The sequence below is a fragment of the Rhincodon typus genome, chromosome 22, assembly GCF_021869965.1.
Source record: "Rhincodon typus isolate 14 chromosome 22, sRhiTyp1.1, whole genome shotgun sequence".
Lineage (NCBI taxonomy): Eukaryota > Metazoa > Chordata > Chondrichthyes > Orectolobiformes > Rhincodontidae > Rhincodon > Rhincodon typus.
This window is the reverse complement of record NC_063353.1, coordinates 32,298,199-32,309,456: the sequence shown is the minus strand read 5'-3', so window position 1 is coordinate 32,309,456 and position 11,258 is coordinate 32,298,199.

Here is an 11,258-nt window from a genome sequence, read left to right as displayed (position 1 = left end):
CCTTCTTCCCATTGTAACACATCCCTTTCATTGTCTTACTGTCCCATTACAACTAGTCCTTTAATGTTCACATTGTCAAATCATAACTTGTGATTATATTACCCACACTTGTCTCATTGTGATTCATTACCTAATTAGCCTTACTATAATAATAACACTCATGCTATTAGTATGCTCATTGCTGAATCATAATTCCTTTTAGTACAAATGCTATCCCATCATAACTCAACACTTTGATCCCGTACAGTTCACCTTTTAAAAGTCTTCTTATCCTATTGTAAATCATTGCTTTAATATGCTACCTATATCATTGGAACTTGTCCCTTTAGTATCCTTACTGTCCAATCATAACTTGACCCTTTAGTACTTCCATTATCCCATCATAATGCATATTTTGGTAATCTCGCTGTCCCATTGTCCCTTTCTTCATTATCTTCATTGTCTCTTTAGTACTCTCATTATACCATGCTAACTCATCTCTTTAGTACTCTCATTGTCCCACCTTACCTTTTGTTTTCATCACTTTCATTGTCTCATAATAACTCACCTCATTAGTACCCTCACAGGCTCATTATAAATCGTCCCTTAAATAGCCTCATGATGTTATCATAACTTATTTCTTTAGTATCCGTGTTGTCTGATCATAAATTATTCCTTTATTACTTTCGCTATACAATTGCTTTTTAACTTGACCTTTTATAACACTTATGTCCCATCATAGCTTATTCCTTTATTACTGTCACTGTCCCATTGGAGCTCATTCTTTTAGTACCATTATTATCCCATAATAACTTGACCCTTCAGTACACTCACTGGCTAAAAATAACCTCTCATTTTAGTACACTCACTATCCCACTGCAACACATATTTTAACACCCTCATTACGCCAATATAACTCATTTCTTTAGCATCTTCCGAGGCATTGTAACTATTCTCATTTGTATTCTCACTGTCCCATTACAATTTGTCTCTTTATTACCGTCACTGCCCATTCTAATCCAAACCTTTGGTACTCCCACTGTCCAATCATAATTCCTGCTTTTGTACCCTTGTATCACAGCCCTTTAAGCACCATTACTTTCCCACCTTAATAATTATTTCAGTACCGTCACTGTCAACTGCACCTCATCTCATGACTGTTCAGTCACTTGCAAACCAATGCTTTATCATAACACATCGATTTATTAAAGCAACTGTTCCATCATTACTTGTCCCCTTATAACCTTTAATACCAAATCTTAATAATTCTTTAAGACCTCACACATTTATTGTAACTCATCTTTTTGTACTTGCACTATCATAACTCATTTCTTTATTACCCTCATTGACCCACGTAATCCCATCCTTTTGGTATAATTACTGTAACTACTTCCTTTAGTACCTTTTCTCCCAATACACCTTGTCCCTTTAATGTTGTCACTGTTCCATCTTAACTTGACTTATTGGTACACTCACTGTCCTAATAGAACTTGTCCCTATAGTCCCCTCAGAGTCCCATCAGAACTCGTCCCTTTAATAACAACTCTATCGCATCATTACTAATTTAATTTGTGCCATAATTTGTCGCTTGAATACCCTTATTGTACTATGTCCCGTTAGTAGACCCACTATGCCATTATAACTTGCTATTTATTACGCTCACAGCACATCCTAACCCAACCCTTTAGTATTCTCACTGTTCAATATAACTTGTACTTTAGTACTTCCACTATCCTGATCATAACCCAACCCTTTAGTATTCTCACTGCTCAAAATAACCCGTTCTTTGGTACTTTCACTATCCTGTCATAAATTCATGGTTTTAGTATCATCACTGCCCCTTTTTAATTATTTGCTTTCATATCCTCACTGTCCCACTGTAATACATCCCTTTTGAATATCAGTATCCCATTGTAACTCATCCCTTTGGCTCGTTCACTGTCCTGTCATAAGTCAACATTTTGTTACCCTCATGATCCTATCATAATTCATCTTTTTAGTACCCTACTGGTCCATTGTAATGCAACCCCTTAAATAGCTTCATTGTTCCTTCATAACTGTTTGCTTTAATAACTTCACTATCCTATCTATAACAGATTCCTTTACTGATTACTTTTTCATCTATCACTGCATCATTGTAACTGTATCTTCCCTGACTCATCATTATATAACTTCACGATCCCATCAAACTTATTTCCTTGGTACCCACTCATAACTTCATAATTTGTTCTTTTATTACCTTCACTGTCCAATCATAATGTGTTCCTTTAGGGCCTCACAGTTGTATTGTACTCATCTTTTTAGTATTCTCACTGTTCCATTGTAACTCATTATTTTATTACACTCATTTTCTAACTACATCTCATCCCTTTGGGCCTCTTGCTGCCCTACTGCAACTGATGCCTTTTGCTACATGCATGACTCTATCATCCTCGCACTCCCATTGTAACTGATGCCTTTTGTACTCTCATTATTCCATTATAATTTGTCCCATTTGTACTCTCATTGTGTATCATAATGTGATCTTTAAGTATGCTCACTCTCCCATCATGTCATCCCTTTATTATCCTTACTATTCTATCATAACTCATTTCTCTAGAACACACATTGTCCCATTGTAATTCATCTGTTTAGTAGCATCACAAACCAACCATTTAGCACGTTATCTTTCCCATCATAACTCACCCCTTTAGTCCCCTCATTGTCCCATCACAACTTGAATATGTAGTCCTTTCATTTTCCAATAGTAACTGTCCCTTTAGTAGTCTGATTGTGTCATCATAGCATATCCATTTTGAATTCTCAATCTCCTCGTGACTCCTTGGTATCCTGGCTGTTTCATGGAAGCTAATTTCTGTTGTCCAGTAACTCTCCCACATAGCCATCCCTAAAGTAACTTAGCTCATTTTCTCATTGGAGCAACCCTCAATTGTTTCCTCATTGTCATAGGCTAGCTTCTAACTGTGTCGTAATTGGCCTGAGGAAAGTTTCTCTCATTCCCTCCCTAGCTGTGGCCCAGCCTATTCATACATTTCCTCCTGTTGTTTAAGCTAATTCTACCTAATTTCTTGTTCATTTGTTTTATTATTTGTGGGGAGGTGATGGTCTAGTGGTATTATCACTGGGCTGTTAATCCAAAGACCCAGATAATGTTCTGGGAACTAGAGTTCAAATCCAGCCATGGGAGATGGTGGAATTTGATTTCAATAAATATCTGGAATTAAGGTCTAATGATGACCATGAATTCATTGTTGATTGTTTGAAAAACCCATCTGGTTCACTAATGTCCATTAGGGAAGGAAACTGCTATCCTTACCTGGTCTGGCCTACATGTGACTCCAGACCCACAGCAATGTGGTTGACTCTTAACTGCCCTCTGGGCGATTAGGGATGGGCAATAAATGCTGCCTGGCCAGTGACGCCCTCATACTGTGAATGAATAAAGAAAAAAATCTAGTTTATATGCCTGCCTCTGGTTCACCATCCATTATTATTTTAATGATTTATATTCTTGAACCAGGTTCCTCCTCAACCCTTTTATCTCTAGGTCATTGTTACCCTTCTTTAATAGGCCATTGGCTTCACGTCTGGAAGCCTTTCCTGAAAATGCGCATCACTCTCATTCTCTGATGTTCATCACCATACTTGATACTATATGAAATCTGCCACACTATTCAACACAATACACTTTAGACAGATAGTCCATTATTCTGGCCATATATTCCAGCATTGTGCAATCTGACCTTTCCACTAATAGCATTCAACAATAGCAACAACTTGTATCTAAACAGCACCTTTAATGTAATGAAATATTCCAGGGTAAACTTTTTCATTTTAATGTCCTGTGAATACTCATGGTTAGGTTGACATTTGAAGAACAGCCATAGGCAGAACTGAAGTAGACCAACATCCATGGGGCTGTCCACTGGCAAGGGTTAGTTTCCCCAGGGAATACCAGCAGGTTGGGAAGTGAAAAGGCCATCAGAAACTCCAGAAGGTCATTCAGATCTGCATGTGTCAGGCAGATTGTGTGGAATCAGGAGTGATTGAGATAGGTGAGGTTGGGATCAGATGAAATATGATCAGGTCTGTCATCTTGGTTCAGGTAAACTCAGATTAGACAGGCTCTTTTTTTTTTGTCTTTCTGTACAGTTTGTTCATTACAGAATCCCCTACAATAAAATGTCACAACGGAAAACTTTTCAGCAATTTCAAATCATGAACACAAGCTTTTCTGATACTTATGACAAGAAATACAAAGGCTAATATTGTGCTAGCAGTATGAAGGATCAAAGGATTTTTGTCTGATCAATTTGAATATGAAACTTATTTTAATTAAAAATAGATTTCTGCTCATCCATCAATTGCACCTTACTGATCAAGAACATAGGTTATATGCAACTCTCTGTCAAATGAATCCTTTTTAATGGACTGTTACACAGATTGTGGTATCACTGGGTGATGTGCAACCAAAATCGGGTGTTGAATGAATTATTTGTTTATCCAGGAGCAAGATATCTAATTGAGGCGGGTTATAGGTGGTTTCATATTTCAAAAAATGGATACTGGCAAGTAAGTTACAAATCAAAACCAAGCGGTTCAGGTGTTTTATATTTATTTTAGTCAACCTGTTCACACATGTGACACACCTCAGTGGCAGGTGGGATTCCAACCTGGACCTTTTGGCTGAGAGGGAGGGGCACTATCACTGTGCCGCAAGTCCTCAGGTGCTTTACATGTAGAATAACAGAGAGCCGGGAGTGAGTTACAGGCTGAAATCAAACAGGGTGTAATTTAATCAAGGGGTTCTCAATCCTGAGGTTAGAATTCTTCTTTAGCATCAATCCCACTGACCTCCCGCAGTATTTCAGTATTTTCAAGGACAGCACAGTTTACTCATGAGATACCCCAACAGCTGTTTCCAGTGCCAACATCAAATTTTAATGTTCATTCACCTCGTTGATGAAGTGCTCATTGTCATGGCAAAGGATTACTTCAACAGCGTGCATTTCCTAATCAAGGGTCTGCGGCCGGTGATTTCCACATTGGTATGATCCTACCTTTTATACAGAAAATCTCTTTGGCCTTCAATCATACAGGTCAAAGGCCTTTGGGTTAGTTGGCCCAGGTTCATTCCTCAAGATAGCCTGGTAAGGAAGCAATCATCCACCATTTCAAGGGCAAGTGATTAAGTGTGGGTAGGACTGTCATGGGTGGAGGGGCAATAATGAAGGACAACATCCGATGAGTGAGACTCCCAGTGACACCAATTTAATTTTAATCAGTTGCACATTGTAGTGACAGCTGTCTGTTTACACCCACCCCACTGACAGGCACCAGACAGTTCTAGATATTATTTATCAACCTGTTCAAAGATGTTGTTACACACCTCTGGAGCAGGTGGGATTTGAACCCAGGCCTCCTGGCTCAGAGGTAGGGATACTACCACTGTGCCTAAAGAACCTAAGCAAACACTGTCTTGCCAGTAAGTGATGTGTGTGTGCTGGGTACAGCCAACTGTTGCAGTATCAAGCCACAAGGATCGTCACCTTTAGGCTGCCTTGTTAAAATATGCAACTGATTAAAACTAAAACTGCAAGCAAGGGGAGTAACTGAATGTTGAGACAGTGCTTTAATGAGCCAGGACATGTTGCTTGCCCAGAACACTCTCGTCTCTTTGTACTAAGGTGATGCTCCACATTCTTTTCTAAGAATTATTATTTGACAGATTCACAAAATAGAAGTATAAAGGGTTACTTTAATCTTCTTGTTGTGATACTTGCACCACAGAGAATCTATGTTTGTTATATACTGTAATAAATTTCTAAGTAAAAGTTTATCATCTTTTATCAGACTTCCTGTTTGTTTGAATTTGAAAAGAGAATATTTCACCACCAAAAGACTGAGGAGGACACAGGCCACGTGGACCAGGTTCTACTTCCATTGTAATTTTCAACTCTAAACAAAAAAATACAACAAATCCTAATGATTCTGAGTGAAAGATTATTCCTTGGTGTTCGATGCCCACCTCTTTGCTATTAGCTGTCCTCAGCCAGTAACAACAACTGACCTTGGCATCAGGGTAAAATGAGTTCTTGTTCCTGACCAGTGTGTGGAGATTCCAGCTTTTGTACGTGTGCGTGAACATAAGACGAGGGGAGGACCATGCTTAACTCTGATGCTCCCACTGTTGATTACCCAGCCAACACTCAGCTTAGCCAAGGTAGCAGAGGGGTTGCTGTGGAGCTGTACCAAGGTAACAATCAGCACTTCTGTGGGGAGTGAGAAGAACAAACTAAGGTGCTGAGTCATACAATAGCAATTGAACTTTGGAATTTGCTCAATATATTGGGAGTGAATCAGATCTGGATGATCATGAAAGCGTCATCAATTTTACATGCCATGTCAACAGAAAAGAGAATCAATTGAGGTGTAAATTGGGCTTGTGTACATCTGTTAGTTGCAAATGGGGCGATATAAGTCAAGTAAGGTCATCAGACAATAATTGAATACTTTCAAATTTGACAGGTATAAACCAGGATAAACTGAATGAGTGTAAATCAGGTATTGACTGCTGTAAAATGAATTTTGAAATGAGGATCTAAATTTAATGGGTATTTGGAAATTCAGTAATAAGTTGATCGAGGTAAACATTGGGTGGGGGTGGGTCATGGCGCAGACTAGATGGGGAATTATAAGTCAACCAGGAAGGACTTATGAAAAGATAGTGGAGCAAGATGTGTTTAGTGAACAAGTCTTTTTCTGGAGTTCTCTGCCTGTAGGCAGGTCCAACTAAATATGCTGTGATTTTCACATGGGTAGGGCAAGGAGGGCGCTAAGTCGACCCCAGCCAGAACAAGGATTGAACTCTTGTTTTTGGTGCCAATCTGAAGTACATCAGCCATCTAATCAACTAAGCCAGCTGGCCCCATCAAGACATTTAGTTTTTGTGGCAATACACAACTTTATCTATAGCCTAGAGCTATGAATTGTGATGGTATGCATTCCAATTATTTCCATTACATGGCTCACCAACAACCTTTCCTACTTCACCCATTTAGGTCTGTTTTGAACACACATTCTATGACAACCAGGTCCTGGAGTAAGATTGAACTGAAACTTTTGGCACAGAGCTAGGGATACTATCCAGTGGATATAACAGCTCCGGTGAACAAGTAGAGCTCTGCATTTTCAACTTTTACCAAAATAATTAATCCTGTGATTATTTCCTTTCACTTTTGTGATAAGATCACTCTCAAGTCTGTGGGATTCAAGTAAGGAAAGATTTTATACGAGCCTGTGTGGAAGAGAGTTGGTCTCTGCAGTCTGAGACCCTTACTTGGTGTACATTTGTAACAATGTTTAACGTACCAGCTCACACAGAACTGCTACAGGTTTTGCTCACAAGATGGAAGTCTCCCATAGTACACAGAAAAGCTAGGAAACAGGCGTAGGCCATTTAGTCCTTCAAACCTGTTCTGTCATTCAATATGATTGTGGCTTATCCTCTATCTCAATGCTATATTCCTGTTTTCTCCCTATACCACTTGATGCCTTTAAAACCTAAAACTTTGTCTATCTCTTTCTTTAATATATTCAGTGACATGGCCTCCACAGCCTTCTTTGACAGAGAACTCCACAGGTTCACCATCCTTTGACTGAAGAAATGTTTCTTCATCTCAGTCTTAAATGGCCTATTCCCACATCCTAAGCCTGAGTCCCCTGATTCTAGACACACGAACATGGGAAAACGTTCTCTGTGCATCTAGTCTGTCCATCTCTGTTCAATCAGCACGACAGCTCACTGGTTAGCACTGCTGTCTCACAGCGCCAGGGACCCGGGTTCGACTCCAGCCTCATGCAACTGTCTGTGTGGAGTTTGCACATTCTCCCCATGTCTGCTCTGGTTTTCTCCCAGTCCAAAGGTGTGCAAGCTAAGTGAATTAGCCCTGCAAAATGCAAGGGTAGGAGGGTGGGTTTGGGTAGGATACTCTTCAAAGTATCAGTGTGCTCTTAGTGAGCCAAATGACCTGCTTCCAAACTGCAGTGATTCTCTGATTCTAATGATCTCCTCTCATCTTTCCAAACTCTAGTGAATACAGACCCAGTCAAACCAATCTCTCCTCAGGACCATCCTGCCATCCCCAGTATCAGTCCAGTGAACCTCTGTAGCACTCCCTCCATAACAAGTATAATCGTTCTCAGTAGAGAGACCAAAACTGCACGCAATACTCCAGGTGTGGTCTCACCAAGGTCATGTGTAGCTACAGTAAGACATGTGAATTCAAATTCCCTTGCGATGAAGGCCAATATTCACAGCCTAAGAATATGGGGTAAGCCATTCAGGATTGAGATTAGGATGAATTGTTTCACTCAGAGTTGTGAACCTGTGGAATTCTCTACCACTGAAAACTTTGGGGGCCAGTTTGTTAGATATATTCAAGAGGGAGCTGAACGTGGCCCTTACAGCTAAAAGGATCAAGGGGCACGGAGACAAAGTGGGAGTGGAATACTGAAATTGCATGATCAGCCATGGTCATAATGAACGGTGGTGCAGGCTCGAAGGGCTGAATGGCCTACTCCTGCACCTATTTTCTATGTTTCTAATACACCATCTGCCTTCCTAATTGGTTGCTGACATGCTTGTCTACTTTCATTGACAGTGTACATCTACATTTCCCAATCTACAACCATTTAAATAATACTCTTCCTTTCTGTTTTCTTTTCCTCGACATTGAAGCATACAACTTCACATTTAAATGCATTTTACTGCATCTGCCGTATGTTTGCCCCCTCACTAATCTTGACTAAATCACCTCGAAGCCTCTTTACATCCTCCTCACAACTCATAATCTGGCCAGTTTTGTCATCAGCAAATTTGGAAATTCTTTCATCCAGGTTATTAATATAAATATAAATGTTAAAAACTTGGCTCCAAGCACTGATCATTGAAGCATCCCGCTAGTCACTGCTCAGCTCTCAGAAAAGTTACCATTTATTCCTACTCTAATTCCTGTCTGTCAACCAATTCCTGTCTGTCAACCAATTCCTGATCCATGTCGATATATCACCTCCTAACCCACGAGCTTTAACTTTGCCCAATAACCTCTTCTGAGGGACTTTATCAAAAGCCTCCCAAAAATCCAAATACACATCCACTAGTTCTCCCTTATCAACTCTATTAATTACATCCTCAAAAAGCTCAAGTACAGTTATTTATTACATTGCTGATCGATGAGTAGAAGGCATGATTATTGCCACATTTCAATTCTCCATAGAAACAAATTGTCCAATCCATCAGAAAGTAGTGAAAATATAAATTGTCTTGGAATACTTTCCATACGACTTAAGCAGAATTGCCCCTGCTCAGTTTCAACGTTTTGTATGAGCTGCTGGTAAAATGCTGGAATTCAGTGAAATTTTCCCAAGTGATCTTCAGGTGGCATACATCGAACTTAAAGGGACAAACCACATCCCCCCACACTTCCTCCCCAGATCCCCAAATGATCCACTCCCAGAGACTGCCACCTTTACAAGTTCCATTTAACTACCAGTTCCTGCCTCCTCAAGTTGAGCAAGAGAATCTGGCTTGACATATGCTGAGCCACAATTCCAAATCTCATAACCACCAATATCCAATATAATATTGGCCTGGATTTTCCAAATGGCAGATATTAATTTTAACAACTTAGATGCTAATTGTGCATCAGTAATCTGTGGAATCCCAATGTAGCAGACTCAGAAATTGAAATTGCCTATGAAATTTAAAGTACCAATGGTTAATTCCTCTGCACCTGAAACTGTGCAAAAGTATTCACTTAAATCAGATACTTTGGACTGTTCCACTGCTGTTAATAGCTATCCAGAAAACTATAGACAATTAAGAACACAATCTAACTCCTGGGTAACTATTAAACTGACCACCAATTTACCACACACACTAACCAACTACAACACCACCCCACCTTGCTGCCAGACTTTTAGCTTCTGCCCAGCCCGACCTGCCCTAAACTCTCAATCACTTGCCTCACACACTAACCATATGGCACCCTAACCTCATTCTTATTATACACACTTAGCATTCACAGGAGCTGTCAAATTAGCTGTCTGTTCTGCTGGATATTTAAATCACAGAATGCAGCAACTACTAAAGGTTTTCCTTCCCCTAACTATCCTGCACTACAAGGGTGCAATACTATTTAGGGTATACTCTGCATTTCTGTAGGATCTGTGATTGGCATCTCCTGCCAGAAATACAGAGCTCTTTCTTAACATAAAAATATGGAGCAAAGTGGTAATCTGACTAAGATTGCCACTCTTCAGAAAATCTGGCTCAAATTGTATAAGATCCAAGATGACACACCACATGTTCCACTGGCAGTCAGTGATTTTAATGATGGCTTGGGATAATAGACCTGATTCTTCCTTTATCTCTCCATTACCTTCCCCTTGGATCTGTGCGGTCGTAAGAGCATATTCTGTTCCCTGGGCTATAATCACAGATCTTTCCTGGACCTTGTAGAAGATGTTTCCCAATTCTAATTATCTGAAAGGGCGAGGTGATGGTCTGTCACTAGACCAGTAATCTAAAGAGACCCTGACTACTGTTCTAGGGACTTGGGCTTGAATCCTGCCATGGCAGATGGTGGAATTTGAACTCAATAAATACCTGGAATTAAGAGTCTAATGATGACCATGTCAATCGTTGAATAAACCCTTAAGGGAAGGTAATTGTCATCCTTTAGTAGTCTGACCTACTTGTGGATCTCCAGATAGGGTTTTTTAAAAATCCTCATCATCGCTGGACACTTAATGGGAATCTAGAAGCTGAAAGTGAATTGATTAACAATGTCCACTGCTCTTGATAATACTGTCTCTTTAATTCTGGCTCCTTAATAGATGAGGGTGAATTAGTCCATCCTATGGTGACAATTATGGTACTAATAACTGACTGGTAGAAGCACCAACTCCCTCCACTAATTCTCATCGGTTTACCTGTACTTTTGTTAAATATTCCAGTCATTGTCATATCTGAGTATCGATGATAGTTTGTAGCTGCAGATGCATATGGTAATTGGGTTCATCAACAAACCATGCTGCACAAGCCCTTTGACAATATTATAGACCCAGAACTATAATGCTGTTTCAGAAATAGTAGGAACTGCAGATGCTGGAGAATCTGAGATAACAAGGTGTAGAGCTGGATGAACACAGCAGGCCAAGCAGCATCAGAGGAGCAGGAAGGCTGACGTTTCGGACCTAGAAGGGTCTAGGCCCGA